Source organism: Sorex fumeus, unplaced genomic scaffold (genome assembly GCF_029834395.1).
Source record: "Sorex fumeus unplaced genomic scaffold, SorFum_2.1 ptg000116l, whole genome shotgun sequence".
Taxonomy (NCBI): domain Eukaryota; kingdom Metazoa; phylum Chordata; class Mammalia; order Eulipotyphla; family Soricidae; genus Sorex; species Sorex fumeus.
This window is the reverse complement of record NW_026606173.1, coordinates 4,098,284-4,103,917: the sequence shown is the minus strand read 5'-3', so window position 1 is coordinate 4,103,917 and position 5,634 is coordinate 4,098,284.

The following is a 5,634-nucleotide window of genomic DNA, read 5'->3' as shown; positions in this document are numbered from 1 at the left end:
ACAGAAACGCTATTCATCCAAGGAATATGGGAAGACCTCAAGACTTAGTATGCATAGGAAAATTCATTTAGAGAAACCTTATTCATGTAAGTATAAGGAATGTATGAAGACCTTTATTTCCTTTTCAGGCGTTTCTGTGCATAGGAAAATTCATGCAGGAGAGAATCCTTACTCATGTAAGGACTGTGGGAAGAACTTTACTTTGTACTCAGAACTTACTAAGCACAGGAAAACGCACACTGCAGAGAAGCTTTATATATGTAAGGACTGTTGGAAGGCATTCACTTACCCCTCACTCCTTATTACACATACGAACATTCATACTGGAAAGAAACCTTATGTACGTAAGGCAAGCAGGAAGGCCTGCATTATGTCCTCAAGCCTTAGTGAGCACAGAAAAATTTATATGGCAGACAGCTTAAGTATGGAATGACTGTGGGGAGGCCTTCATTCAAAGTTGATGTCTTACTAAACAGAAAATTTCATACCAGAGATAAAGCCCATACATGTTAAAAAGGCCTTTGCTCTACATTCAAGCCTTAGTATACATAGGAAAATTCATAGTGGAGAGAAGTCTTACATATGTCAGAAATGTGCAAAGGCCGTCACTCAACCCTCAACTCTTACAATCCACAGGAAAATACAAACTGGAGGGAAAACTCATGTTTGTCAATGTAGGAAGGCCTTTGTGTGCCTCTCTAGCCTTTGTAGTCATTGTCAAATGCGCATGGGATGAGTTGACCCCGAAGAACTATCCCCAAGTTCAGAACAATCCCCCTAGGGAAGACATGTTTTATTTAGACCAGGAAGGTTAGGGGGGCTACAAAAGTGCAGCCCACAAGCTAAGAATCCAGCATGACAAGCTTCCCGTGACATCATCCTATAAGGGAAAGATACTCGGTGATTATCACCAGGGCTATAGTTATGCCAGTGTCCTCGCATTTGAACTTCACATGTATGTTAACTTGTAAATAACAGTCTTGGTGATGGAAGCCAGGAGGAAAGTGACTAAATAAGTACCAAATTTAAATAGGAAAAACCTCTTGGAGCAACAAAAGCTTTTAAAAATTAATGAGACAATCTTACCAACCCTACAACCAGATAGAACAATGTTCACATGAATTTGTTTTCTCCACCTATTGATATTAATATTGCAAATTTGTTATCTCAAATTTTATTTTATTTTTTTTTACCTTTTTTGGTTACATCTGGCGATGCACAGAGTTTACTCCTGGCTAGGCACTGAGGAATTATTCCTAGCGGTGCTTGGGGGACCATATGGGATGCTTGGAATTGAACCTTCGTAGGCCGCATGCAAGGTATTGCCCTACCTAAAGAACTATTGTTCCAGCCCTGTTTAAATATAGAATTGTATCAAAAATTGGTGTTTTTTTTTCTTTAGTAAATTAAATAAATAACCACCCCTCACTCTGGACCGTCAATGTTCACCGCTGGACCATTCTTTGCTTTGATCCTGGCATGGCCCAAAAACCCTGTTTTCTGGGGGGTAGGGGTGCAGAGACCAACTTCAGTGCTGCAGGGAATCGTCTTCAATCAAAAATCAGTCAAACCTTCATTCTTCAGGCGTTTCTGTGTTATATTGTAGGGCACTGTGCTCAAGACCTACACCTAGTTCTCAGCTCAGAGCTACATACCTGGGGGAATTCTCATATGTTGAGGAGCACTGAGGTTGGAATACAGGTTGGCGTATCTGATAAGCACCTTTTCCACTGTTGCATCGTTGCATATTTCGTATTCTGGGATATTTTTTTGAATGCTTAGTGTTGACAATGTGTATTTCCAAAAACTACCATCCTACAAAAATGTTCCTGGAAATCTTCTTTCTTAGGGTGAATGGGAGACAGTTTAAATACATTTTATTGTGCATAGAAGAACTTGTGCCAGTTTTTTGAAAGGGGTCCCTGGAGTGAGATATTTTACAAATGGTGGGGCCATGGGAGAGACCTCAAGCTTTCCCCTATCTTAGCAGGCAATTCCATTCACCTGTGCTTACTGACAGGACGATCACGATCACGACCATCCTGTTATTCATCGATTGCCTCGAGCAGGCCCCAGTAACGTCTCCTTCAGCCTAGTCCTGAGATTATATTCAAGGCCCTTTAGGAGAATGAGACCCATCATTGTTACTGGTATTTGGCATATTGGGTTCACCACGGGGAGTTTGCCAGACTCTGCCGTGTGGGCAGGCTACATTTGGTAGCCTGCCAGTTTGTCCAAAGTAGGAATGAGATAGTAAGATGTCTTAATAAGATGTCGCGGCCGCGCAGTTCCGGGAGCTGGGTTTTTATAGTCTCTAGTCTTGGCCGTTGATGGGATTACACGGCGCCAGGGGGGCGGTTGGTGGGTGTGACCCCCACCTACTGGAATTCTGAGGATCTGGGTGGAGGATGCTCAGCTCCAATCCGAGTAGGCTTGGAGATCTCGGCCCCAGGAACCCGCATGCCTTCGTTCCCCCGCCAGTACCTTCAGGTGTATGGAGAGTGGTCTCAGCATGGTGGTGGCTGGTCCTGGAGGTCTTCGGCTGCCGGAGCCCTGGTCGGGGTGGGGAGGAAAGCTCAACCCGCTCCCCTGACAGGACAGGGTGGTCTTATTCCTGGATCATACTCCTTTCTCATTTCAGTACTATTACAGATAAGGAAACCAGAAACATTTACTTTTGCTTTTTTTTGAGGGGGGGTCACATCTGGCAATGCACAGGGTTTACTCCTGGCTCTGCACTCAGCAATTCCCCTTGGTGGTGCTCACGCGACTATATGGGATGCTGGGAATTGAACCCAGGTTGGCCGCTTGCAAGACAAACGCATTACCCGCTGCGCTATCACTCCAGCCCCAGAATAATTTACTTTTGGAAGCAGTAAAATCCTGACAACCTAGTGTCCACTAGAATGCTAAAAGCCACTTAGATAGCAAGGCTATAAAATGATCTGTAAGATTTGCTAACTCTGAACTCTGTGTATACCTCCATTCTGGGATTGGTCCTTATGCTAGGTTTTATTTTTTAAGATAATATTTTTATTTGGGGGCCACACCTGGTATTTCTTAGGGGTTACTCTTAGTCAACATTTGGGATGCCAGGGATGGAGACCAAGTTGACCAAGTCCAGTGCAATGTACTGTTCCCACCTGATTCATACTTTGCATTTGAAAATGTGTTTCTGAAGCCTCCCCATGGAACATTCCTTGTAGGTAGGTGTCCACTGCTTGCGTGTTGTCAGAGGGTAGAGCGTTGAACCTATAGTATTCTAGGTACTCTAGCAGCCTTTTTCTCCTGTTCCAGTTTCTCTCCAACTGAGGCATGGCATAAGCTTTATGGGGACGCGCAGCTTTGGGGGCGTGTTGGGGGCTGTACTGGGGCGCAATGTTGCGGGTGTGAGTGCATGGTCCCGGGGTGCCGCTGAGGCCATTGATGATCTCTACCTCCGTGATGAGGCAGCGGCGGGTGGGCGGGTGTTTTGAGGGGTTGAGCTTGGGGCTGAGCACTGAGGTGGGGGACCTGCACAAGGCGGGGAGCTTAGCTGTCCCGATACTCCTGGCAGTCCCATGTTGAAGCCTTTGGCCCTAATCTTGTAGCTGTATAACCTCAAGATTTGAAGGGCAGAGCCACAGCTCTCCCTCATCCCCCAGTGGCAAGGGTCCCCCTGCTGTTCATCATTTTCATTGCTGCCGTGTTGGTCTGTGACATTCAGTGGCAGTGGACGTGCAGGTGGCTGGGGTTTGCTAGTGAACATGTTCTCTTGGGGCTATTTTTGGTTTGGGGGTTCTTTGGGGGGGTGCTGGAGGGGGCATCCCCGGAGATAGTCAGGGCTTCCTCTGGATCTGGGCTCAGGTATGATTCCTACTGGTGTTGCTGCAGGACATAGGTCCGCGGAGAATTTACCAGGTCAAGGCAAGTGCCCTACAGACTTCATTGTCTTTCCAACCACAGTATTGTTTTTCTTTTTTTTTCTTTTGTTTTCCAGATCACGAGTTTCATCTCCCTCATGTCAATTTGCAAAGCAACCTGCACTCTTCATCTCCTCCTGAGCAGGTGACCCGTGGCTATTGGGATAAATACTGAGGGTAAAGATTTTTGTTGTTGTTTTTTAAATTTTTTCTTTTTTGTTTGAAGGAAGATACTTGTTTATTTGTGTGTGGGGGGGGCTTTGTACAGGACTCCTGGTATTTTTGGAAGAAATTTATGTAGGAAGGGGCCGAACAAAAGTACAGCAAATACTTGCGTTGCACACAGTCAACTTGGGTTCGGTCCCCTGCATCCTGGTGATCCTCAAAGCTTCCAGAAGTGAAACCCTGAGTGCATAGTTAGGAATACCCACTGAGCAATGCTTGTTCTGGCTCAAAGGGAACACACACACACACACACACACACACACACACTTACTTGTACACACAGGAAACTTGCGATTGCAAGAAAAGAGAATAATAAGGATTCTGGGAAACTCTGGAAATACCAGAAAACAGAATTTTCAGAACCCACTATTTTACTATTTAAATGTTCCTCGCTAGTTTGTCTTTGCACATGATTTTTTGTTTGTTTGCTTCCTTAGAATTGTCCTGTTGTTGCTGTAGTTTTGGCCACTCCCTGTAGTGCTCTTCCCTTACTTCTGACTCAGCTCAGGGATCACTGTAGCCAGGGCCTGAGTGGCCAAGTATTGTTCTTGGGTCAACTGAGTGTAAGACCACTCCGCCCCCAAACTAGAATATTTAGAGTATGAGTAGTCTTGAGAAGTTCCAAATGTCAGGCACAGTTCATATTATGGTCCTTAGTAAATTAATGCATTGGTTATTTGGATTTATTTTCTATAAATCTGGGTGATTGCAGCATTTTAAAATATATTCCTGCACAACAGGAGCAAGCATAGGATAAACTCACGCAGATGTGCTGATTTGGGATTAGAGTAAATCAGAACTCAAATGAGCCCAGGTCCAGCGGGACAGTGCTCGGCTGTGCCTCAGGCTCATCTGGACCCAGAAGTGACCTTGTTCCCATGGACAGAGTGCACAGGCGCATGTCCTTGTCCACCCTGCAAGGCAGTGGCTGAAGGTTTGTCTACCCTACATCCTAGTCTTTCCCCATGGCAGAGTCACATTCCAGGCTGTAGGTCCCAGGGGAAGCACCGATGCCTGCCTGCAGGGGGTGCTGGTACTTAGGAACGCCTGAGGCCTCTGGCTGGGTCTCTAGGGAATTTTCTGTGCTCCATGGAGGAATCTGAGGGTCATAGAAGGCTGCCATTTCCACTGTGTTCACGCCATCTTGATGACTTCCTCACGCAACTCAATGTCAGGTGCATTGTACCAACCTGCCTGTTTGACCTTGAATCAACCCACATGTGTTTTTCCTAATGGACTGTTTGTGAGAGCATTGTTTCAATGTTTGACTGAGCAGTGCAGGCTCGGGAGTCATCCTTTTATCCCCAGGCCCCCCTGTATGAGCAAACCCTCTAGCAGCTGCCTCTCCACTCCTTTATCCAGTTCATCCCCCTTGCAGCACGGATTCACCTGGGTGGGCACAGAGGGTCTCAGCATCTGGACCATGGCCCTTTAAGGCTCCTGGCGGAATCAGAAATGATGTCATAGACGGACCCTTCAGAAATCCTTTCTGTGATAGTTGTGGTTG